Source organism: Camelus bactrianus, chromosome 27 (genome assembly GCF_048773025.1).
Source record: "Camelus bactrianus isolate YW-2024 breed Bactrian camel chromosome 27, ASM4877302v1, whole genome shotgun sequence".
NCBI lineage: Eukaryota > Metazoa > Chordata > Mammalia > Artiodactyla > Camelidae > Camelus > Camelus bactrianus.
This window is the reverse complement of record NC_133565.1, coordinates 24,740,508-24,766,638: the sequence shown is the minus strand read 5'-3', so window position 1 is coordinate 24,766,638 and position 26,131 is coordinate 24,740,508. Positions and strand designations below refer to the sequence as shown.

Below are 26,131 nucleotides of genomic sequence, written 5' to 3'. Positions count from 1 at the left end.
GGTGAGACCAGGATGCAGCGAAACCTCCCTCCTGGCCTAGTCTGCTGGCCCCTTCGGCCTTCTGTAGGGTGCTCTGTGGAATCAGCCCCAGAAATACTCTCAGGAAACTTTCATCTGGCCAGTGGCCTCTTTGCTTCCCTAATAAGGGACTTGGTTGGCTTCAGCCAGAGGTGACAACCTGTTTGATCCTCTTTAATTGCACTTGGAATATCTGGATGAATCAAGACCCTTTGGGTTGCTAGTGACAGAAACCAAACCCCACGTGGCTTAAACCTGAATAAGATGTATTGACTTTATAACTGAAATGTCAGTTACCACCAGGGGTTCAAGCAATGCCATGAGCGCGCGCTCTCTCTCTCACTGCACGATTTCTTTTCCACTCATCTGTTTCTCTCTCAGTCAGGCCCTCTCCACCTGGTGGGCCCTTGGTAGTGATAGGCTTATGTCATGCTTTTGGCAAGTTTGTTTTTCTCAACAGGATTGACTCTCCAGCCCATCCATGAACTATTGTCAAGGCCAGAGGGTTGGAATACTCTGATTGGCCAGGCCTGGGCCTCTTGCCCACCTCTGAAGCCAGAGGGTGGGGCCAGCATCCACCCCCTCCCACCCGCTGCCCGAGTCAAGGGCTGAACATGGTGTGTGTGTGTGTGGGGGGGGGAGTTGGGCCCCAAAGGAGAAGTTAGCACCAGAACAGGGAGTGGAATCGGACCAGGTGGTGACAACAGACACACCTGCCCAAGCCCATTCATGACATGTGGGAGGTGGGCAGGAGAAGCTGCTCTGGGTGTGGGATTTCTCTGTCCTCATGTCCACCCCCTTCTCCGGCACCGCCCAACCACAGGCAGTGTTTCCCTTGGTTTCAGTGCCTCATTTTGGCTTTTCTTATGGCTCCTGCTCTCTCTCTCTAGCCCGGGGGTCGGTGACCCTGTTTCAGATCGTCTAGTCTGGCCCGTAGCCGACCTCCCTCCGGATCAAGCTTCCAGTGCTTGCCCTCTGCATCCGGGGCTGCCCCAGCCCAGGCCACCTGATGGGAGAGCGCAGTCCAGCTGCAGGCCGTGGGGACGATGCCCTAGTTTGGGGGAACTCGTCCTTTGGAGACATCAGCCTCACCTCCCTTGCCCTGCCAAGACTCAGAGTTAAACTCTTCTTCCCCTCCCAAGCTGTTGTCCCCATTTGTCAGGTCCCTGTTGTGATGTGCAGCATTTGTGGTCGGGTGGTGTTGGTTTGTTATTTTCACTCTGCTCTGTGCACTGACACTTCCCAGAGGTGCGGGCACATTTTGAAATAATGATCTCCCCGTGGTTGGGAGAGCCTGTCCCCTCCACAGGGGTTGGAGCAGCTCTGGTCTGGGGGAGGGGCTGGGGGTTCACTTGGGCCCTATTGCGGGAGGAGCTGGGGAGAAGAGCGCATTCTCTGGAGATGCAGAGAGCCAGACTGGAAGGTGGAGGGGAGGGGGAAACGGAACGACACAGGTCTAGGTGCTGTGTCGCAGAGATGCCGGTCTCTGGCGACAGCACTCGCTACCCCTCAGGTGAGCTTAGGGCCACTGAGCACACCAGGCGCTGAGGACACCTGGCCATGATGTCTGAACTTACCCGCTGCTCCCCAATAGCAAGGCTGATTTACCTTGGAGGGTCTGGGTTGGGGAGGGTGGGGGCAGGAGCCCGAGTCCCAGGTCATGAATGCTCACAGTCTCACCTTGCCAGTCTCAAGGGGCAGGGGATCATTCTGCTACTCAGAGGCTGGTGGCATCTGCTCTGTCAGACCCAGTCCTTGCTGCAGCAGCTTCCTGACCCCGGGGGGAGCTGTGTCCTGTGCCCTTACCAGAGGTATTTCTGTGGCTGCCGGTGAAGGACCTTCCCCATGGTGGGCGGTGTGTCTGCCATCCTGGACAGAGGAGGCCTTGGGGCTCTCTGAAGATGTCCCCCAATCTTCTTCCCTTCTGCCAGTTCACCACTAGGACATCCTCCTCTGGCTGGTTCTGGCCCTCACAGTTCCCTCCACTTATCACTCAGTGGTGTCTTGTGTAACATGCTGCAAACCCCAAGTTTACGACAAGGCTTCCTGGATTATAATGAAAGATAGTATAGTGCCAGGATGAGGATGGACGTGAGCTCTGGAGCGAGATGGACCTGAAAGCAAGTCCTGGCTCCGCCCCTCACAACTGTGCGACCTGCTGGGAGTTCCTCAGCGTCTGCAAGCCTTAGCTTCTTCAGTGGCAAAGAATGATGACAGAACTCTCTTCCTTTGAGGGCTGTTGCAAAGATTAAATAAAGCAAACATTTACTCCCTCAACAAGCGTTTGCTGAGTGCCTAGTCCACATCAGGCACTGTTTCAGCTCTTTGCTGCACTGAAAAAGGAACGTTTCTAGTGGATGTAACCTGTGTACTGCCTGTGAACAACCTTGCAGGGCGGCAGATCCTTGATGCCACAAAGTGGGGCACCGTGATCCTACCGCACCGCGGGCCAGTGCTGTTGGAAGGGTTTCTATTGTTGTGAAAGCTGTTGGAGAACCTGATGCATCCCTGCCCAGAGGCTAGATGGGACAAGCCTGGCCACCAGGTGTGGGACAGAGTCTGCAGCCCCCTCACTCCAGTGTGCAGACAGAGGGCTGCTTTCCCAGAACTCCCTGAGCCCATGTCACACAAGACTCTGGGGTCTTGTTCTTCCAACCAAAGCCAAGTGAGGATGGCAGTGTTAATCCATCAGCTTGTGGCTGGGCAGTCTTCCCCTCTCTAAGGAAGAGGCTAAGGTTGACTCCTGTATCTCGATGCTTTGGGTGCAGCACTCGTGTGCATGCACACGCGCACGCGCACACACACACACACACACACACTATTTCCCACACTTGGACCCACACTTCCCCAGTATGGACCTCTGTGGATGTAGCACTGACCATGACCTCACAGCCAAGCTCAGCCAAGCTCAGCCAAGCACGGCCAGCTCAGGTGCTCCCTGGGGGAGGGTGGGGAGAGGGCAGTGGATGGGAGGGGCCACCACGTTCAGAGAGAAGGAGAACCCAGTTGACTAGTGATTGAAGATTCCTTTTGGGTTCAAAGCAATGGAGCAGGGCCTGGAAGGCTGCTACCTTCTTGGGGCCCCTACAGGTGGCAGGTGATGCCCTGTTTCAGGCTCACACCTCCTCCTTGCCTTGATCATCCCCATCTCTAAGGCCTTAATTTGGAGGCAGACTCTCTGGACCTGCCCTCCCCTGCCTTCCTCCCAGGAAGGGAGCTGAGATGCTAAAGGATGTAGGATGAATGGAGGATGTGAGTTGCCAGTGAGGCAGTCTGGCAGGGAGGACACTGCCCTCCTAGGAGCAGGATTTTTCTGTTCTTTTCTCATGCCTGCCTAGGAGGCAAGGGGCAGCCCTCTGACCCAGGAGCACTGGGCTCCTCCCACAGAGATCAGGCCTTTCCCCTGCGCTGGCTTGTCTCCCTGCCATGGTCAGAAATTCAATTTGCAAAGATTTTCCCTGGTCTGGGCTATGGCTCCTTTGCCTTGTCTCTCTGGCTACTGCTGAAACCAGCCCCTCCCTTCCCTGCCTCCTTTCAGATTTCTTGGATGAAATTGATTCTCTTTAAGCTTCTCACCTCGATGCAGCTCAGAGCAGCGAGGCCAGTGAACATTTTCTTTAGCAAACTGTCTTCCTCATCTGATGAGCAGTGTCTATTAAACCCCCAGGTCTGGTGTGTGTGGGTGTGCACACATGCGTGTGTGTGATGATGTGTATGACGACTGGGAAGGAACCGAAGGAGAGGGCACAGTTCTCTCAGCAGAGGTGAGTGTGATGCCCCCAAAGACAGCGCTTTTCCTCCAGGACTGGCCGCGGCAGGATGTAGCAGCAGGCTCCCCTGGGGTCATCTGCGTGGGCTGCCCTTTCCCCCTGGAAACTGATGGAGGCTTGCAAAGGAAATTTCCATACTCAGAAGACCAGGAAAAGATATTTCTCGGCAAAACTCAGGCTTGAAATGTAAAATTCCTCTCAGCTTCTTCTCTCTCTTCCTTCCTCACAGGTTGTTGATGACGTATTTCTAACATTCATGCCATTGTTGTCTTTTTAGTTCCCTTGGCCACGAGTTCTTACCAGAACTGCAGGACCCCACATGCAGCTTGTGGCATCAGGCTCCCGTTAGGACCCCTTTCCTCTTCTCTTCCATCCTCCAGTCCTCCAACCACGCGGGGTTTCCGGAACCTGCCGCGCTCTTGCTCACCAGCACCTTTATTCACTCCGCCCTCTCACCTCCCCTGTCCTTCTGCGTATCTGATCCCTCTCTCCATTCAAGATGCTGGTAGAAGCTGTGCCCTCTTCATGAAGTCTCTGTGGACCGCCGTCTCCATTGAGGTCTCTGCTAGTAATTTGCCTCGAGTCTGCCACCTGGGCAGCATGCGCTGTTTCTGTGCGTTACCACTTACTTACTGTGTGATGCAGAGCTAGTTTAGTTTTTCTGTTGTTAAGTTTTCTGGGCCTCAGCTTTCTCATTTGGAAAATGGAAATAAGAGTACCTACCTCATAGAATTACTGTAAGAAATCCATGAAATAACATATATGGGATCGTAGAGCAGGGCCTTGTATGTAGAAGGGGCTCCTTTCCCCTCATGGATATGTAGCATTTCTCCAGTGGGATTGTAAGCTCGAGAGGGCAGCCACTGGATCCTGTTTTATCTTGGGGTTCCCAGTGCCTAGCACAAAACTTACCACAGAGTACGGGCTAGTGACTGAATGTGTCCACCCCAAATTATATGTTGAAATCCCAGCCCCCAATGTGATGGAATTAGGAGGTGAGGCCTTTGGGAAGAGGTTAGGTCATGAGGGTGGAGCCCTCACGAATGGGATTAGTGCCCTTATGAAAGAGACCCTTGAGAGCTCCCTCGCCCCTTCTGCCGTGTGAGGACACAGTGAGGAAATGGTTATCTCTGAACCAGAAGTGGGTCCTCACCAGGCACTGGACGTTGGACTTCCCAGCCTCCAGAATGACGAGAAATGAGTGTTTGTTGTCTGAGTTATCCAGTCTATGGTAATTTATTTTAGCAGCCTGAACTCAGATGGTAAGTATTCAATAAAGGTGATTTTCAGTCTTTGATCTAGTTCCTGCCCACCTTTCTGGGATTTTCTCTCATTAGTTCCTCTTTCCTTCACACCAACCATCCTGAACTATCTACTGTCCTTCTAGATCAGATTTCTCAGCTTCTCAACATTGGCACTATTGACATTTTGGGCCAGAAAATTCTTTGTTTGGGGATGAGGACTGTCTAGTGCATTGAAAGATGTTCAGCATCCCCGGCCTCTGCCCACTGGATGCCAGTGACACTTCAAAGTGATGACAGTCAAAAATGTCTCCAGACATTGCCAGGTGTCCCCTCAAGGGCAAAATCAGCCCCAGCTGAGAATCATTGCTCTGGAGCTTTGTTTTCTCCCATGTTTTTATGCAACACATGCAGTTGCCTCTGCTTAGCACTCATTTCCCTCATTTACCTACCAAACTCCTAATCACCTTTTGAAACCCAGGCCAGATGTAAGCTCCCGGGAGAAGATCTCTGATCCTCACTCTGATCTCCACAGAGGCCCTTCTGCCCTTCTTCTAAATCTAACCTCTCCCCCATGCCATCCCTCATCATCCCCTCCTGCAGGTGCCTGTTTTCGCATCACTCTCTTATCCATTGTAATTTGGCCTCTTCAAAGCAGAATCTGTGATTTTTTTCCCACTGTTTTATCTTCAGCACATAATATAGGGTCTGGAATACCATAGGTGGTCAAAACAAATTGAGTGAGTGAACAGAAGAATTAATGAATGGCAGGGTGGATTGATGGAGGGGTGGATGGGTGAGTTGATAGATAAACTTGTACATAAGTGAATAGTTGCATGGAAAGGTGACTCTGCAGTCTCTTTCCACTGCCCTCTCCTGTGTCCCCTGAGAGCCAAGCGGTGCTTTCCTGGGGAGGAAGAACTACTCTGGTTAGGGTGAGTGCTTCTCCAGAGTTAAGAGTCTGGAACTCCTTCCTTCCCGTGGGTTACCATGGAGCAGGGGGCTGAGGTCTCATCCTGCTCACCTCCAGAACACCCCTCTGGTCCCCTGAGTCACTCAGGATGCAGTTGCTCTTTCCTCCTAAGCTAAATGAGGTCTAGCAAATGGGTAGGGACATGGGACCTACTGAACCTATCAGAGCCTCAATTTCCTCATCTGTAAAATGGCGACAGGGATATTTCCCAGGGTTGTCTCAAGGATAGAGACCAGAGCACAGTGTCTGGCATATGGAAGCCACTCAGCAAATGTTAGTTCCCTTTGCTTTTCCAAGAGGCTGGGGCCTGGGAGCCATGAGCTGTCAGGCTGACCCTCTCATTCTGGATTCAAAGGGGAAGGAAGCTTCTGGGCCAAGGCTGAGCACCAAGAGGCAGAGAAGTGAAGAGTGAAATTCTGGAAAAGTCAACAGCAAAGAACACTTCCCAGCATCAGGGAGCCAGAGCCAGAACCTGGTGCTGGACCCACTGGTGACCGTCTGCCTGCCCAGCCAGGCTGCAGTCCAGGAGCGAAGGTGTTAATCTGCCTGAGTCAGCAATGCAGGACTCAGATCCAGTCGCCAGGCTCAGTGCTCCCAAGAACCAGGCGAGGAGGAGGAGGCTTCCTAAATTAGAAGCAGAGTGCAAAGCTGGGGTCACACCTCGGAGCAAGGGTCAAGTGAGGGGAGGCTTCAGTCTGCACATGGGCGGCTCAGACAGGCTGGTGGGAAGCGGCCGCCTTTGCCTCTGTTTACAGAAAGCAGACAGGAGGCCTGCGACCCGAAGGCCACAAAGGACTCAGCCAAGGGACCTCACCCCCACAGTCTCTTGGGGCGTGGAGCAGAGGCCCATTTAGCTTCTTGCAGAGCCAGAGAGGAGAGGGGTGAAGGAGGGGAGCCAGGGAGGGGCTGGGCTGGGGGACAGGCGATTAGGCTGCCTGAGCTGCCAGCAGCTGGGATGCTGGTCCTCCCGCTCCGGGCGGAGGGGGCCCTTCATTAGCTGCCGAGCTGCTGCCTGTCTCTGGCACCTTGGCACAGCCTCAGGAGGCGGGGATGGATGACCAGCCTCAGGTGGCATGGCTGCTGATTAATAAAACACAAGGACTGACTATTCCAGACATCCAAGGCTCCTCCGGCGCCTTTCCCTGAATGCTCGGTTCCTGCCCGGGTCAGGGAACTGGCTTGTGGCTGAAATCCAGTCACCTGCCCAAGTCAGTTCCCCCCAGGCCTTTGGCCAGAGCCTGAGTCACCTGGGAGGGCTCTGGACCCTGGTGAGTGGCGCAGAGATTTGAGAAAGGAAAGGGATCCCCCAGAGGGCCTGGTTCTAATTCCACGAAAAAAGATGTCTTATTGGTAGGATCTGTTTGAGAACTGAAGACAATTTTGATTTATAGCCTATATTTTTGAGGGCTATTCAGTTTTGTCTCTCTTGTGCACATATGCATACATTACTATTTGTTTTTGGCAATCAAGTTTAAAAGATATATATATATATATATATATATATATTTTTTTTTTTAATTTTTAATGTTTTCTCCTTTAATGGAGGCACTGGGGATTGAACCCAGGACCTCGTGCACACCAAGCACCTGCTCCACCACTGAGCTACACCCCCCACCCACTAAGGGATATTAATAGAGCTCTCTGCTCAGTGTACCTGTGCTGTGATAGGTTGGATCCTAGAACGTGGGCCTCCTATGTTTCTTATTACCAGATACCCTGAACCTGAACACAGGGACTGGTCACTTGAAGGGGTAAAAAGAAACCTAGCATGAGCCAAGGGGGCCTGGAATGTTCTAGAATGGGGGTGGTTGCTCTGGTTCCCAGGGAAATGTGGCTGGAGTTTAAACTGCAGCTTCACATCTGTCAGAGGACAGGGGAAGCTCTCCATGGACAGAATCTGAAGATGGGTGATGTCCTTCCAGCCCCTGAGGGAGGGGATGTGAGAGGCTGGGGGGCCAACTCCTCCTTCAGAGGCAGGGGCTCACCTGAGGGTCCTGTCTCTTTAGGCTGGCCTGGTGCGTAAAGAAGTGAGCCCTGGGGGCTCTGCCTAAGGTCCAGAGAACCCCAAAGTGGGAGCAGGCTTAGAGACCTCTGGCTCTTCCTCTCCATCTTCTATGCTGGGAAAATGGATACCTGCTATGGGAAAGAATCTAGTGATAATCTAGCAGAGCCCAATGCAGGGAAGAGTCTCGTGGTGAAGCTGAGGTCTTTTGAGGAGCTGGGAACCCCTGAAAACAGAGCACAAAATTAGAATGGGTGTGTGCATTTCCTGGAGGAATGGTTCTGGGGAGCTTTCTATGCATTTGCAAGAAGTCTGCATCCTGAACTGTTCAGAAGAATGGCTGATCTAATGGTGGACCCCGAACTAACAGGGGGGCAGGAATCTGAGGCATCCACTAGCACAAGGATGGGGTGGGAGGGCACCTGCTGCCAGCCAGAGGAGGGAAAGGGAAGCAGCCCCGTCTGGTGAGAGCCCTGGTCTAAACAGCACTCCGTCCTCTGCTGTCCCCACCCCCTCCCACCCCCGAAGAAACGCAGGGCTCAGTTGATGAGCTGTGTTTGTGGCCAGACCAGAGCCCTTTTGTTAAGCAAACACAGCAGCCCTCCATTTAGCAGAAATAGCTCTGGAGCAAAGAGGGAGTGAGTGTGTCCGCAAACCCATTTGCCGTTTAGGTGTCAGAAATAAATTTTACCACTGGAGTCTGTAGCATCTGATTAGTGAATTATTCAGTTGGGATATTGCGTTCCCTCTGACCTCATTAGTAACCCTGAGGTGAGAGGGATGCATTAGAGTAACCACCAGGCTGTCACGGAGGAGCAGAGTGGGGGCATTAAAGTGGATTAAAGTGCTTTACCAAGAACTACAGCACAGCTCATAAAAACAGCGCATTGTTAAACCAAGGCTCAGCAAATAAACAGGCGGACGCCACTGGGAGGAGGAGGGGAGCAGGGGACAGCAGAGCAGGGAGGAGGGGGTGGGGGACAGCCTTGTAGCCATGTTCGCAGTCCTGTCAGTCTGGCCGATGGCGTTGGGGACCGGAGTCAGGGGACAGGGTCCTTTCCCAGCCCAGCTGAGTTTTGTATTTGTGCTCAGCCCTTTCTCAGAGCACCTGACTCCTTCCATGGTCATCCTTTTTGCCCCTTTTGCCAAGGGGTCTTAAAGGGCTAGAGAGTTGACAATTCAGAGTAAACAAGACCTCACTGAACATCTACTATGTTCTGGCCTCTAACCAGGAGTTTTCTGTTTCAGTAGAACCTCCTGCTCCCCCTGGTTGGCGCACAGTCAGCCGGCAGAGCTAGGAGGCTGGGCCGGTACACTCCCAGGGCCCCAGCTTTCCGATTGCCCCCAGAGCGGAGACCCCAGCCCCCAGGTCCTGTGTCTGGAAGGTGTGCTGGAAGGATCTGACTGGTCCATGGCTCAAAGAGGGGCATGGGGTGGGGGTGTATGGGCTTAATCTTCTGCTCCTCCTGAGGAATTCAGACCCCTTTAAGGAGTTCCTGGGGGTTTATGTGTTCCAAACACCACTCTTGGCCATCAAGCCCAGCCTAACTGAGCAGACCTTTGGGTCCGGCACCCAGCAGAGTGACTGGAAGACAGAAGGGAATTTTGGAGGGCCAGCCCCACTTCTGCTTGTCCAAATCAAGGGCTCTCCAAACCTCCTTCAGGGGATTGAACCTGTTGCCTAAGCCTTAACACACAAGAATCGTGCCTACCTCCAGCAGGGGAGTCAGAGGCAACTGATGGATTAGATACACAGGATCTGATTCTGAAAGCTGATACCTAAATGGTTGTTAGAGTGCAGCCCAGCAACTCATCTCTCTTCATGGTGGAGTGTTGCTCGTGGAGCCGAAGGTGTTGGGGGCTCCTTGGCAAGGACCAAGGAGCAGAACGTGAACAGAGGAAGGCAAGGAGAGGGAGGGCTGCAGTGTTCCAGGTCTGGATCCAGCTACAGAGCCTAAGGTGGGGCTGCTGAGGGCACATGCTCCCTCCTTTGTTTGGGGATGGGGCTCCAGGCTGGAGGTCAAGGCTGTCTCAGGAGACCCTGAGTCCCAGTTAGTGACCGGTGTGTTTGCAACTGTTTGTTCAGCAGCAGTCGCAAATGGATGCTAAAAGGCTTTGTGGTTCATTGATGGTCACGCTCCTCTCCAGCCCATTCTTCATCCATTTCGTAGGTGATCCACAAGCCCTCTGCTGGCAGCCACCACTGCCCCTCCCGCTTGGCGCTGGGTCCTAAGCCCTGCCTGCTCACCACCCTCCACTCCAGCAGTCCCAAGAACTGGATTCCTCAATGCCTGTGCTTTGGAGACCCTCGGCAAGGCTAGGGTCTGGCTGGCTTTCCCCTCAGCTCCTGGCCTGCCTTCAGAGCTCATGGTGACTGGGTGGAGCAGGTCCAAACGGGAGCTCAGATGGTCCAAGGGAGTAAATAGTTCATTCAAGACGCCCACGAGGCACTTAATCACACAGGGAAAGAGGCCGGAGTGAGGGCTGTTGGGAGCTCCATCATCATTTCACCTTGGAGGGTGGTCCCCAAATCTGGGACCCTGCTGCTGATCCCACTGCAAAAGTCATTAGTGGAGCGACTGTGTGGGTGAAGACAGGACCTCTTTTTTACATGCAAAGAGCATATTCCCCATAATTTGGGACAGAGGTGAGGGAAGCTGGAAGGACTTCTTTGGCTTCATGGCACCTTTGAGGTTTAATCTGTGCATCTACTGCAACTCGGATGAACACCTTGTGCTAAGTGAAAGAAGCCAGCCATAAAGGACCACATACTGTGCGATTCTATTTATGTGAGATGTCCGGAGCAGGGAAATCTATAGAGACAGAAAGACTGCTGTTTGCCAGGCATTGGGAGGTATGGGGGACTAAGGGATGACAGCTAAAGGATATGGGGTTTCTTTTTTTGAGTGGTGAAGTGTTCTAAAATTGACAGTAGTGAAGACTGCACAATTCTGTAACTACACTGAAAGTCACTGAATTGTGTACTTTAAATGGGTGAATTGTATGCCATGTGAATTATATCTCAATAAAGCTGTTAAAAATAATCCATGCACTTTCCCCCTCTTCCCTTCTCCCATTGAAATAGGTCCCTGGCTCTTGTGCTCCTTCCCCTAGGGGAGGGATGGTGGGACATGTAAAAAGCCTGCAAGTCTCACAGGCTTTTGTTCCTCAAAAGCCTAAACCCTTAGCAATGTGAGATGAGTTATGGAGACAGGAAAGGAAGAAGGAAGAGATGCTGGGGGACAAAGTGTCATGGAGAAGCAAAAAGGAAGGCTAGACTTTTCATCCTGGATGGGAAAGAGAGCTCCAGGCAGGAGAGAGGAGGGGAGGGGTGTGAAAGTTTCAGAGCAGTGGGGACTCCTGCCCAGCTCCCAGCAGCACCCCTGGGGGGAGGACAGACCCCAGACAGGTGTGTCTCCATGTGGATGCATTTGGTGGGTGTTATACCCACTACTGACACATAACACACCACTCAGAATTTTGTTATCTCCCGGACTTTGTGGGTCAGGAATGCAGAAAGCACATCAGGAACATTGCCCATGCTGTATGATGTCTAGGGAGAGTCAAAGGCTGGGAGTGACCTGCTGGCAGGGGGCTGGCATCATCTGAAGGCTATTGACGCCCATCTCTAGTGGTTGCTCCTGGCTGTCAGCTTGGATCTCAGCTGGGACCGTCAGCTGGAACACCCTACTTGGCCTTCCTCATAGCACCGTGGCTTAGGTTCCAAGAACAAGCATCCCAAGAGAACCAGGCAAAGCTGGACCTCCCTTTAGGGTCACATAATGTCACTTCCACCAGAGCCACAAGACCCCGCCCCCCCCCCCCCCCATTGATGGGATGAGCTTCAAAGTCACACTGTAAGAAGTACGTGCAGGATGGAAGATGTTGCTGTGGCCCTCTTTGGAAAATACAGCCAGCCATGTGGGATTATAAACAGACTCGAGAAAGTGTCCTTGCCTTAAGCGCTATGCAACAAAGTAGTATGCCATCAGACCCGAATGGGCCATACGGAGAATGACAGGGAGTGGTCTGACAGTGGCAATCTGGGTAGAGAGAGAGCTGACAGCATCCCTCATACTGCCTGTCCCTAATCATGTCTTGGCACAGCTGAAGTCCCAGGAATCCTGACCCAACCCCAGGGAGTTTGGTGGGTGGGAAAGCCTCAAGAGGGACTAAGGTGACATTTCTCCCAGCTAAGATGAAATGTGCTCAAGATTGGAAATTACATCGAGGATTAGAATTAATATTTGCAAATAGTTTGCACACTTGGGCTTTGTTCTTGCTCTGTATTCATTCATCTCTGCAAAGAGGTAACCAAGAGGACAAGGGACAGACATGGAGGTAGGATTAGGGGCTAAAGTGACCTTTCACCCTCCCCCAGACTCAGTTTCCTCCCCACCTGCAGCATGGGGACATGGGATGCTGTCTATAGCTCCATGCCCAGAACATGATGAAGCTCAGCATACACGAGCCGTCATCAGGTCACGGTCCTACCTGCCAAACTGGGAAGTGGCCCTTCTTGAATCCAAGAGAGTCATGTTCCTTCCCCCAGAGCCTCAGAAGGTTGTCCAGAGCCACCAATCTCTCCCCTGTCACATGACAGCAACCTGCCTGCTGTCAAGCCAGTGGTTCTCAATGAGGGGTGATTTTGCATCCCAGGGGACATTTGGCAAGGTCTGGAGGTATTTTTCATTGTCCCAACTGGGAGGGTGGCTCCTGGCCTCTATGGGAGGAGCTCAGGGACGCTTGCTAAGTACCCTGCCACGCACGGTCAGCCCTACAACAAAGAACATCCAGCCCAAGATAGCACTGAGGCTGTGAAAGCCTGGTCCAGGGTTCCCAGCAAGAAATAGATCTTTAAGGGAAATTTTGGAAACACTGGTCTGGCTTTTACTCTCCCTATCCAGAATGGCATCCCGGCCCTCACCCCAAGATGGTGACAATTTTTCCACCATACTCCAAAAGGAAGCCCAGCCAGGCAAAGTTCCTTGGAAGTACGAAATTTGAGTCAGTGGGTGATTTCTTTTTGCGTTCTGCAATCCTTCTTACGCTAAATATAATTCTTTATTTTTAAGGCATCATGAAATCTGCCTTCCTTATAGACCAAAACATTATCCAAGGTAACAGTGATTTTTATAAATGGGAAAGATGTTGCTTGACAAGAAAAAGGATGGCAGGACCAGGGTCCAGGTGGCTTTACCTTGAGGTCAGTGATAGTGAGTTTGGAGAAACTGAAAAGAAAAACCTGCAGTGAGTGGTTGCTTCTGTTTGCCTGGATTTCCAGGAAGGAGTGGTCAGAAGAGGTTTAATGATGGAGAGTGCAGGGAGACACAGAGGCTTCGAGAAAGAAGAAGGGCCAGCCGGTGGGGCAGGCAGAGCTGTTCTTGGGCCTTGTGTACAAAGAGGAGATGGTCCTGGGAACTGCAGGGACCAGTGGCAGAGAGGCAGGTGAGGGGTGACTCTGTGAAGCTCAGACAGGACTTCAACTTGAGAACAGACTTGGATTCCTTGGGAATCAGAGGAGGCCCAGAGGCGAAGAAAGAGAGGCAGAGAAAGATGGAGAAAAAAAGAGAAAAAGACAAGGAGAAGGAAGGATGTGAAAGGAGAGAGGCAGTCATGGCGGTAGGTGGAGAGCACTGTCTGGAGACAGAGAGGCAGCAGAAGGGTAATGTGGGTAACTCGTGCGGGCTGTGAATGGCCCAGTGTCCCATTTTGTTCCAGGTCCCCATACATCTAGACAAGAAGCTTTGTGTCCCAGACTGGCTGGCAGCAGGTGGTCTGCTTGGAGGGACCCTTACAGAAGGGGCACAATAGGAAGCAAAGACCTGAGGTCAGGGTCAGGACACTCGGAAGAGAGCTCCAAGCCCCCAGAAGTCTGGGCACACTCAGGGGTGCAGCCTGGGGGCCTCCTGACCCAAGCTGATTCCTTTGTGTTCAAGGACGGAGCCGTTCTCCTGTGTGACAGACACAGGTGGCAGAACCCACCGGAGCGCCCCTCCCCTCCCTCCCCTGAGCGGTTGTCAGAGCCCAGGGAGAGTGGCTGTCCCAACCCAGGGAGAAGGGAGGGGGAGGGGGCGGCGCGGGGGGGACGAGGTGGGGCGGGGCAGGCGGCGCGCCTCCCTGGCACTTGCTATTTCGGACCCACGGAAAGTCTGTTCCTCCCAGGTCTCCGTTCAGATGCGAGTGACAAGACTCCGCGCAGCGATCTCTTTGCTTAACCCCTTTTGCTGGGCCATCTGTTCAGAACTCTGATGCGTGCTTCTCCTCCGAGCAGGGCAGGCATCTCGTTATTCAAGCTCCTTGCCTGGCACAGACTCTGTCCTTCACGGCTGCCCCCGCCCCACACACCAAAATCCAACCACTGCTCACAACCCGAGTGACAGGGATTCTCGCCGGCCTGTGGATGAGTGGATCACAGTTGAGCAAAGAAACACTGGAAGCCTGGTTCCCTACTCAGCCCCCTTCAGATCTTAGCTTGTGTCTCCCTTCCAGCCACTCCCGGAGCTGGCTTGAAAAAAGGTCCCTCCATTTATACCAACAAAGCATCATGATGTGCATTCTTAATATCTTACAGTCTTGTATATCAGCTATACTTCAATAAAGCTGAAATTAAAAAAAAAAAGAAATTTAAATTAAAAAAAAATGTCCCTCCTTCGCGTGGCCACGGTGCCCCATGTTCCTCCGTCACAGTCAGCAGGTGGCTGGCTCACTTCACATCACATCACACTGACCCTGCTGAAGAGTCTTGGTGGGGCCTGCCTTCCCCCGGGGGTTGTTCAAGCTCCCAGAAAGTCTCAACCTCCCCAGGGCTTTAGACACGCACTCCCTTTGCTCCTAACTTTGTCTCCCTAGATAGTTCCAGCTTTAGGACAGACTTTCCAGAGCAGTGCTGTTCGCTGTGGGGTGGCACTTTCTCCTATGATGGAATCGTTCTCTATCTGCCGCAGCCCAGCATGGGAGCCGCTAGCCACATGTGGCAACTGAACCCTGAAAGGCTGGTGGGACTGAGCAATTGTATTTTTAAATGAAATTAAATTTTGACTGACTGAAATGTAAACTTACATAGCCCCAGAGCAGCAGCAGCCGCTGCAAACCTAGGAACTCGTGAGAAATGCAGAATCTCAGGTCTCACCCCAGACCTCCTGGAACAGACTCTGGGGATGGGGCCCAGCAATCAAACAGCCCTCCAGGTTGTGTTTCTGCATGGTGAGGTTGGAGGAGCCCTAATCTGGAGCCGAGACTTCAGGAAGCCCAGCTCACCTCTGGATGCTGCCACCCCCATTGCCCGGGCCCTGGGAGAGCCAGGGTTCCGGAAGACGGCTCCGACTGACCCACCACTGGGTTTGCTGTCCACTCCTCAGGCTGGGAAGGCAAAACTGGCCTTGCCTGGTGCTTCTCACACACCCCCATAGCAGGCACAGGCTGTGGGAAGTTCTGAATAATGAATGCAGCAGAGAGGGGCGCTGGCTTTTTCCGTTCGCTTGCTGTGAGCTTTTCCCTGTGGGTGAGGTGTGCAGTCATCACCCACCCAGGAGCGATCTTCCCCATGAGAACGAGCCTGGCCCCCGCCTTTCCTCCCTCACCCACGGGAGGCTGGGAGCTGGCTGGGGGAGGCTTCCAGCCCTGCCTGAGGACTCTGAGCCAGGGGCTCCAAGGGGCTCAGTGACAAAGTGGCCAGAGTCCTCTCTTTCTTTTTTGTTCAAGCCAAATTTACCTTCTAGGTCCTGTGCCAAGTGATTTGTAGTGCTTACCCTTTCCGAGGTGGTATTATTGTCCCTATTTCTCAGAGGAGAAATCCAAGGCTTAGAGGGGTTAAGTGACTTGCCCAAGGTCAAGAGCTGGTCTGTCTGATTCCAAAACCTGAGCTCTTACCTGTAGCCTTGGACACTCCTCCACAGGCAGCAGGTCAGTCTGAAGAGCCCCAGGAAGGGGAAGGTGCGTGGACCTGCTAATGCCTGGGAAGCTTTCTTCTCAGTAGAGATCCCTGAGCCAGTGACTCAAACCTGAAGGATGCTTACTTGCAACTTCATCTTCCATAGGGAACCTTCTATGTGATTCACTTAATATCAGGTTGTGTTGAAACCTTCATCCCTGTTCCTCCTCCCTTATTTCTTGTTTCTTCCCAATCTTTGTTGCTGTCTCCCCACTAATAAGAGTGAGAGCTGGGCACCAAGAAGGGGGCTTCCAGACTCCAGAGGTGGTCCTGGGAGTAGCACGGGCAAGTGCACACCCACTTGAAGTTAGAAGTTGAGAGAAGCTGCCCAGAACGTCTGGGTACAAGAGGAGTGACGTTGTTCTAGCATGAGGGCACTTTTTGGTACCTGGGCTGCAGTGGCCAGAATGTGACCTCTTCCCGGGACGTCAGAATCCCCTGGAAAAAGTAGTCCTTCCTTCCCTGGGAAGACTCCACATAACCTTCCAGCATCTTCCATGCCTCGCTACCTGGTTCAGACCCTCGTTCACCTTCCTGCCCTTCCTTTCGCCCCTTTACCAGCTCTCATCCTGTTCTGCCCTCCTTGTCTCATTTCCCTCATGCTCCTGGGCAGACTGTCTGGGGTCTGATTGCTCAAGAACTCCCTGTGGCCTCCTGTTTTCTTCAGATTGTCTGTGTCACCTTGGAAGGTTGCCTTCTGCCCTTGGGGTGGAGGATAGGAGTCCGGGAGTGAGCAGGGTGAGAAGGGGAGTGACACCTGGGCCAGGAGTGACTTCGAGGAGCTTTTCCCTATGTGGCCGGTAGGTGGTGCTAGATGCCAGCTGAGGCCCCGCTGGTGCCTTGATGGCGCAAAACTGCAGCCCTTGCTTCCAGGAAAGGGCTCTGCCTGCCCAGCAGCCCTTTTGGATGGGATGCAGGGCACCGCGGGCTGGCAGGCTGATTCAGGATGCGGGAGGGGCCAGGAGAATGCAGTTGTTTCCTGTCACTAAGCCCTCTGCCCCTTACAGGCTGGTCTCCCCTCTAGGCATTGGGAATTGACCTCACCTTTTCCTCCCCAAGGGATACAGGAACTTGCCTCCACACTTGCTCAGATATCACCCCCTCCAGGTGGGGCAGTCTCTCTCTCCTCCAGGAGCTCAGTGCAAGCTTTACTTCACCCCACTGGGACACTTCACACATGGCAAAGATGAGTTGCTCCCACGGCTCCCTTCCCCAGAAGACTGTCAGCTCCTGGAGGTCATTTTCTAATCCACCCCTCACCCCCGCCCCGCATAGCTGCAGCGCCTGCCCAGGGCCGGGCACACAGCACACGCTCAGACAGTGGTGCATGACGGAGGGGGTGGTGGGTGGCTGCACAGAGGCTGTACTGCCTTTCCCCCTTGGAGGTCTTTAGAACACGGGTAGACCCTCTGCCTAGCGGTTTTGGCAATGGACTCAGTGGAAAAACAGTGGGCAGGATGGCCTCGTAGCCCCTCTGGAAGCCAATGCCTAGCTCAGGTCTTCATACACGTCTGTTGAATATGCTTCATTTTCCTCCATTTGATGGCCATTGATTGCACGGCTGCCGTGTGCCAGGCACATCTCTCTAAGCACAGAAACCTCCTCGTGTCTACAGAGAAACTTCCTCAAATCTGTGAGCAGGATGTCAGATAGCCTGGGCCCTGGGGCTTCAGGACTTTGGTCTTAGCTTCCCAGGCGCACAGAACTTGGGGAAATGCTGGTCTTTGTGGGCTGGGCCAACAGAAAATGGAAAGGGAGCTCTGCCGGACAGGACCTGGGCAGGTGGGCTGGTGCGCACAGCCAGCACACATAGGGAGGGGGTGGCCGTCTAGGCAGGGACACGCACAGGAACTGAAGTTAGCGGGTGGGCCTTGGTTCCTCACGCACAGTTCTTTTCCTCTAGCTGAGACCCAAACTCTGCAGAAAGCACAATTTTCTTGGAGACTTAAGTAAAGAAGGCCAAACAGACTTGTATCTGACCTCAAGTGGGGAAGGGGTAGGTGATTCTCCAGATCTGCAAAGATTTGGACAGGCCAGAAGGGACGGGTAAATTGATGAAGTGTGAAGAACCCTCACCTCTGTTCCTTCTCCCTTTACTGCTTTCCAATCTTTATTGCTCCCTCCCAACAAAGAATGGCCAGAGCTGTCTTTTTAAAAGACACGATGTGCTGAAACAGACTCTGTGGGAACAAGCCAGACAGAGAGACTCAAAACACAAGAAGCCACCGAAGGAACCCGAGCTCTTTATCGTGGAGAGAGCAAGGCCAGGGGAGGGGCGGGGCACCAGGCTGTGAATGAGCCAGTCCGCTTGGGGTGTGATGACCGTGGAGCAGGCGTGCCATGGGCCCCTCAGGAGGGGCTGAGTCCCCTGGAGGTTTGCCAGGCCAGGATGGGGTTGAGTTTGAGGCCTCGGCATTTCCCTCTGAGGGGCAGAGACTAAGAGCAAGTCTCTCTCCAGCCCTCTGCACCCTGGGGCTGCCTTGGGGCCACTTAGCCCCCACACGTAACCTGAAGCAGCTGTAAAGGTCAGCGGCCTCACCGCCCTGTCTCTCCCACTGGCCCTGCGGCTGCACCCCGCTATTTGCTGACCCTGGGACTGCTAATTGCAATGAATTCCCTGGGGTCTCTGGATGAGGACAAGGGCCATCAGCAGAGCTCATGTGCTCCTGGGGCCCAGAGGCGGGACGGCTCAGATACGAAGGCTTCTGCTGCTTTCCTCTTGCCCCCTTCCCAGCAAGAAGCTGGGGTTTAAATTCTAGCCTCGTGATCTTGGTCAAGTCAGGTGACCTCTCTGAGCCTCGCCCAGCATAGGTGCTGGCTGGGTGGTGGCAGATACCCTCCACACGGGCCATCCCTCGGAGCCACCCTCCTCACCTCCCATACTGTAGTAGGAGGCACCCACCCAGAGACTGTTGGGTCCTACCTGGCCCAGCAATGTCTGCTCGGTGAGAGTCAGGGTGACCTACCTACCTGGTTCGCCCTGGAAGGACAGGTTCCTGAGATGCAGGACTTGCCAGTGCTAAAACCTGGGAAGTCTCGGGCAGAGCAGGACTAGTTGGCTCCATTAGCTGGAGTCCCCATCCATCTCCTTCTTCCCCTGCCACCTGGCCAGTCCTGGTGTCGGCCCTCAGCCGATGATTCTCTGAAGACAGATCCAAGCTGATGTTGAGGACTGGGGCTCTGTCCCTGCGGTCAGCTCTGCCTGAAGTCCCCCCAGAGCTCAGGAGCCAAGGGCAACATCTCACATGGCATGGGTTTACCATTCCTTTCTCATTTGCTAACCATTCATTTCCCCTGGAATGTCTAATGCATCTTGAAATGAACCTGGTTTTCCCCATCTGGTCCTTCCATACTGGGAACCAGTGCCTTGGGCTGCCCACTGCTGGGGAGAGAAGGAGGGGTGGGAGGAGCTACACACTCAGGTTGACTTCACAGGGGGACAGCAGCCTCTGCCCCTGCAGCCTTGTGAACGCTGGTGGCCACGTGGCTGCTAGGCGCCCAGGTCTGCTTCTGGTAAACCCGTTCTTCCCGGATGGGCAAAGCTGAGCTGGGCTCAGAACATGACCCTCCTTGGAGCCAGGAAGCCATTGTGGTCACTGGCTCCATTCTTAGATGCTGCGACTTCCTTTCCTGTTGTGCAAATGTCCTACAGGAGCGTGACACGGGTCTCCCAATGCCTGGGTGCCCCACGTCACTGAGGCCCCTTCCTTAGAAGCACAGAGTCTACCCTCGCACAGAGCTGGACAGGGCACTCGGCCCCACCTGCCTTCAGTTTAAAACTCTGCCCAAGGACCACAGTGCTCAGTCTGCAGTTTTGTCCCTGGGATCCCAAGAAAGATTCTGCTGGGGTGGAAGGTGAGGGAAGGTAAAGAATAGGAAGCATGATTTTCTGGTCTAATTTTCTAGCTGAATTCAGTGCATATTAGATCCACACAGGCGCTGGGCTCCATGCGAGCACAGTAGGCCTGGTTTCAAGGCACGTGGAGTTCCGGGAGGGGGCAGAGATATGCACGGCCACCTCGGGGCGGGGGAGGCTCTGATGGACGCTGTGACAGGTGCTGAGCCGGCAGCCTCTGAGCATCCCGGGACGGTGGGGGGACAGTAGGAGAACTTGGGGAGGCTTGTTAAGGAGGGAGGATGTCCAGGGCTTTGGAAGGAAGGCAGGACTTTGATGGGGAGAGGTTGTGGGGACCCTGAGGAGCAAAAGTGCAGAGGTGAGTGAGAGTGGGGGAGGTGAGGCAGGAAGCGAGTGGAGGTGCGTGTGGGCACAGGGGCAGTCTGGTCCCCAGAGGGCTGAGAAGAGGGGGAGGGCCGGACCCTGGACAGCGCTGGACGCTGGGCGACGGAGCCTGGGATGGAGCCCTATAGGCCGTGGGCTCCACGAAAGGTCTTAAAGCAGGACAGAGCCAGAGACCCAGCCATCTTTCAACAACATGCCAGCCACCCTGCCACTTCCACCTCTCACTGTCTTTTCGTTTTTATTCTTGGATGAGGAGCTGGACCAGCCCTTCTGTGCTGAGCAGCCAGGGAGGCCTTGGCCAGGCCCTAGGGAGGCCCCGGCCACTGGCTCGACTCCAGTTCCAGGCCGGGAGCAGCTGAGCACAAGGAGGGCCAGGGGCTGGCGTTGCCTGTTCTCTCCTGTGTCTGACCCAGATGGACTCCCCGTCTTCAGAGCCACCGAGCAGAAAGTACAACCTGGAACAGACGGGACTCCTGAGCCTCCACTACCCTCCCTCACCTCCTCTGCTCCTTCCTTTCTTCCTGCCTGTGTCCCCTCCCTCTTCTAAATCCTCGGCCTCACCTTTCTTCCACTCTCCCCTTATCCTGAGAGCAGGGACCTTCCCCCTGGATCCCTCCCTCCACCAGATCCCACTGCTCCCTAGCAGCTTCGGAGGCATGGCCTTGGGGTCAGACCAACCCAAGCTTACTCCTGGTCTCCTCCCACTGTAGCTTGGGTCTCAACCTCTCCAAGCATCTGGTTCACCTGCGGAAGCTCCCCATGTGGTTAGGAGTCTGCCGGCGCCTGCTGGCCTTTGCGGCCTGCCCTCCCTCCCTCTTCTCCCTGTCCAGGCTTGCTCTTGACCCTTCTCGGGGCAGGTTGCTTCGGCCAGCCCAGGGGCTAGCGGGCAGCTCTAGGAGGTGTGGGGCTCCCAGCTGGGCTTCCCGGGATGCTGCTGGCCTTTCCCATTGCCTCCCTGTCTCCCTTACAGGATAACAAGGGCATAAATCAGGAGCTGTCACTGTTCATTTCCATCTTTGGGTGGACGGCATCCTGTCCTAGCCAGGCTCCAGGCCTGTCTGTGGAGGCCCAGCTAGGGAGGACTACAGGCTGGGGCTGCAGGGGTCAGTTTGGGTCAGAGCCAGGCCCTAGTGGGGCCCCACCCAGAGCTGCGTGAAGGAGAACCAACCAGCGTGTGCTGTGACTCCTCCATGTGGCCTCCCATCTGGCCCACCCATCTGGTCCACCCGTCTAGGCCACATCAGTCGTGTGTTAGAAACCACAGGCTACTCACAGGTGGAGACTAGAATCTTACCCCAAGAATGTCAGCCTGCTAGAACGAGACCTAGGCTTGCCAGGGGCCGTCTCTGCCAGAAATGGAAGAAGGAGGGTCTTCTACCAGGAGCCTCAAAGAGAGAGAGAGAGAGAGTCCACCAAGAGAAGCTGCCCCTGCTGCTTCTCCTGCTAGGGGCTGGGAGGGGCCAGAAGCAAGGCCAGCTCCAGGAGAGCCAGTGAAGACACCGTGAGGCATCACAGAACCTCAGGACTTGCAGGAGAGCCCTGGGCCTCAGCCAGGACCCAGCCAACTGGCAGTCCCAGCTGGGAGGCATTTGTGAAGTCCAATAGTTTCGCCTTGCCCATTTTACAGATAAGGAAAATAAGACCAGGCGGGGCCAGTCTTGGTGACCAGCATCTTATTCTGGAAGCAGCTGGCAAAGGATCTCAGTACGGGGGACTGCTCCTGGCACACAGATGAATGTCTAGTCAAAGGAAAGAGCGGCTCTCCCCACTCGGAACGAACTGTCCCTCACACCCCCTGCTGTTTGCTACCTGTCACAGGTGACAGCCAGCTGTTCTCCTTGGCTGGGCTGGCCGACCCTGAGCTGCGTGAGAACAGAGACCAAGTCTGCCTTCCCACATCTTGCCTAGCCTGCGTCTTGCCCTCCATAAAGTCTCAGGTTGAGCCAGGGTTCTTCTTTTTCATTCTCACTGGATCCATCTGAGCTGAGGGATGCTGGGAGTGAGAGGATATTCCCATCCTGCCCCACTTAAGCCCAAGAGGCAGCTGGGGAGAAACAGGCAGCCTTTCTGCTCACTGGCCCCCAGCACGGGGTCAGCAAATTGGCCGTCCTTAGGAAAGGTCAGCTGAATCAGCCCCCCTGCAAGAAACGTGCTTGGTATTTTTAGAAACTTTTCCAGCCTGTGCTCCTGTGCTCAGCAGGAGGCACTCAGAGCCTTTGCCCATCTAGCCCCAGCCCCTGCCCAGCCCCTGCCCCGCTCAGCTCAGCCTCACTGTCCCACAGCTCGGGCCAGTGAAGGAAGCCGCCTCTGTGCAGGAGCTGATGCAATCATTCAATGAGGCCAGATGGGTCAATCCTCACCTCCTTTAAACTGTATGACATGAACCTGAGATCCCATCCGCGTCACTGCCCCAAATCTATCATGCGACCTTGAGAAAGTCACGTTCCCACAATGTTCCCACAATGTTCCTGTCTGTGTGGAGGAGAGGTCATCATATTTACCTGCAAATCCATTTTGGAAAGGAGGCCGGATAAACAGGAACCCAATAAACACCAAAAATTGCTGTACTCTGCTGAATTCCAGGAGATCATTGTGAGGCCCGAGTGAGGTTGTGTCAGGGAATTTTGTGTTCCTTGGAGAAAGACTCTTAGAGAGATGGCGTCATAAAAATCTGTCATAAAGTGCTGTTGTGCTAAAAAGGTAGCTTTCCATTTGGGGAGAGAGGTATGTGGTCCAGGAGGGGCCCGCTATGTTTGGGACATGAGGTTCTGAGAGCTCCCGCCTAGAATCTGTTTTTGTTGTTGTTCTTTGTTTTTTGTTTCTTTTGAATGGCAGAATGCATGGCTTAGAGTAGAAGCCTTTGGCTCTGGTCCTAACTAGTTGTGTGGCCTTGGGGACATAACTTAGTCATCCTGGGCCTAATTTTTCTACCTATAAAATGACAGAGATGGGGATGGGAGGGCTTGGACTAAATATGTGCTTCCGAAAGTGCTAAGTTTCTACCACTGAGGGTTTTGTATCAAACCCCCAGGGATCTTTGAGGGCACAGGAATAATACACAGGACGTGCATCTTCCAGGACCACCCATTTCATTCCGTGGAGAGATTTTACGACCTTAGTTTATACCAAAACATACACAGACATATTATAGGGTAGGATGACACACTGGCTTAAGTTTTAAAAAATAACACGTGAGACTTCAAAGAAGTTTCATACCTGCTGCAGCCCTTCCTCCACCTCCTCCTTTCCCTCCCTGACCCGTGATGGGGGGCTAATTATCCTCTGGGTTTGGGGGCTCTGGATGGAGAAACACCAGGCTGCTTAATCTCTAACTGTTTTCCCAATGTTAGCATTCTATGATTATAATGTCTGCTGTATTGTCATGATTATTATTTGGGGTATGTGTGCGGGGAGAGGTGGGGTTCCTGATAACTGACCTTACAGAAGATGATTTAATATTTCCTTTCCTCCTCCTAGAGTCCCAGGACTGGAAACTTCCGGTGGACTGAGAAGTTGAAGGGAAGTGAGCTGGCTTCCTTAGGCAGCTGGGAGTGATGGAGGGGAAGGTGGGAGTCAGGAAGGAGGGCTGATATTTAAAATGTTCTATCTATTCCGCAGTCTTCCTATCTGAGAGCTCACACATTCAAAGCATGGCTTCTAACCCAGTCTGGCACAAGGGAACGAAGACTTTCCCCAAACTCCTTATTAAGCAGCCTCATTTGTCCAGGGCCCAGCAACTGCCTTTACTACCCGCCCCCAACCCCTACGCACCCCGGCCCCCGCCTTCCTCCCCCACCCGCACACATATGTGCCGCCCAGCACAGTCTGAATGCGCGCCCACCCGCCACCCGGCTCCGCCGTGCTCACCTGCACAGCCTGGCACCCACAGCTGCCCCCACAGGCTGGCCACGGCCACCCCCACCACCCCCACCACCCCTCCCAGCCCTTCTCTCCATAGCTGCCCCCATCCTGCCCCAGGCTTCGAATACACCCTTGTTCACCTCGTGTGAGATCAAAAATAAACTCTCCCTGGAACCTGTTCAAAGGCTAATGTGCATCCTCTCTTAATTATTGATTTGTTTATTACAGACGCTCGGACAGGACACTGGATGCGGCCGCTGTGCCAAAGGGTCCACCTCTAGATTCCTACCCTTTGCCAGGAGAAAGCCGGGGCAGCAAGATGCTCTTGGGAAGGGGTTGGTTGAGCATTAGGTGAACGCACCCACAAGGCAGGCTGCAGGCTAATCACCCCTCCAGCAAATCCTACCTTAGTTCCGGCCCACTCCAGTGACCACAACTGGAGTCTTCCTTCCCTCTTACTGGGAGAAGAGCAGCAACAGGCAGAGGGCCACTGGGATGCAAAAGGCAGGGTGACCCCTCTCCCCAGCAAAGGGGTGGCCTCCCCTTCCTCACTGCCTCACTAGGGGCCAGTTTAATGTAACAGGTGGTTCAGTGCAGGGGGTGTGTGGTGAGGGTTTCAAACCTGGCTCGTACCACACACCAACTGGGTGACCTTGGAAAGGGTTTAATCTCTCCGGGTCTGCTTCCTCATCTGTAAAATGGTGTTTGTGAGGATTCAATGAAATTGTGCATGTAAAGAGCATAGAAAAATGTCATGCTTAGAAACCAATACGTAGTGGCTGCAGCTGTCACCCTCTTCATGGTCATGGTCAGCATCATTCTGTTCATCTTTATCCCTAGAACCCCCGGATCGTAGGAAGTGGCCTGCTGCAGCCCAGGGTGAAGCTCCCCTTTTAGTGAGCAGGTGCAGCCTCCGGAGGGCCCCTGTTACATTTAAACCCAGTGGGGCACGGAGCATGGCGCGACCATGAACTCTGCAGGGAAGAGGCTGGATCCTTCAGACCAGTGCGCTTGGAAGGCCGTCCTGCCCTGGGCGAGCCGAGGGCAGCGTTGTCCCTGGGTGGTGAGAAAGCCCAGCCTCAGGCACACTGGGAAGTGTCAAAGCCATCCATCCACAGGGTTGGGCTTCTGAGCTCTTTTCCTGGGAGTCCTGAGGATGCTTCTAGAACTGGACACCAAGAAGAGGGCACCCAGTGGGGAAGACCATGTGTTCCCGACCACTGAGAGTCATCCGGCTTCTACCATTTGGATGAACTCACGGTGTCTCCCAGGTCTGTCTCCAGGCCAGGTCTCTGGGACCTCCTCCCCAACACCACACCCTCACCCCATAGCTGGGGGGTCTGATCCCGCCTCCTGCCAGGCCTCACCAGGGCTGGATGCACTGTCCCCTCACTGTCACCTTCATTCCGTGTCCCACCCCCATCCTGGAACTCCCTGGGCTGAGCTTTTGTTTCCTCGGTTCCCAGGCAGTGCAGCTGGTGCTGTGGGCTGGGGAGGGGGTGGAGGACATGGCAGAAAGCCTGTAGGAGGGATCTGTCTCTTAGTTCCAAAGGCGAGCATGGCTCCTCAGTGCACCCCCCCAACATAACGCTTCCCCCAAATCCCCACACTAGTGTCTCAGCAAATAAAACTAATTTTTTTTTTAATTTTCCACTTGCTCTTGATATCTACCTAAATGTGTGTGCACGCACAATTCCCAGTAATCGTCAGCACCAGAAGAAATTGGAGCCAGTTCGGTGATTTCTTGCTTTGAGTCCCAGGTAGGCTAGCAGTCCCTTCCTCTCTGAGCCTGAGGACTTTGGGGCATCACCTCTTCAGCACTCTGAGCTGCTGGAGATCTGCACAGTTAAAAGAAATAGAAGGCTGGTTTCTAGTAAACAGGGAGGGTAGAATTTCTGAGCACCCTAATGTGGAGGCTGAACCATCTGGTAAAGGCTGGACCCCCTAAGGAAGAATAGAAAGAAAAAGAAGGGAAAGGAGAGCTACTATGTGTATGCCAAACCCTGAGCGAGGTGCATTAGGCACATTTTATGATTACATTCCCCAAACTACATCACCAGGGAAATATCCATGAGCAACATCCAAGAGGACAC

The 26,131-nt window shown here is 53.9% G+C and overlaps 1 long non-coding RNA gene and 1 other non-coding gene across 4 annotated transcripts in view; one reads left to right on the top strand and one right to left on the bottom strand.

Annotated features, from left to right (window-relative positions):
• The window catches only part of LOC141575219 (uncharacterized), a 109,006-nt gene extending 84,672 nt beyond the window's left edge, over window positions 1-24,334 (top strand). For all 3 annotated transcript variants that reach the window (XR_012502635.1, XR_012502634.1, XR_012502633.1), the window contains one exon: window positions 909-24,334. This is a non-coding gene — a long non-coding RNA (uncharacterized LOC141575219). The remainder of the gene's footprint in view (window positions 1-908) is intronic.
• TRNAT-GGU (transfer RNA threonine (anticodon GGU)) lies at window positions 7,543-7,614 on the bottom strand. The gene has a single exon. It is a non-coding gene; the product is annotated as a tRNA-Thr (tRNA).
• Window positions 24,335-26,131: the final 1,797 nt, after the last annotated feature.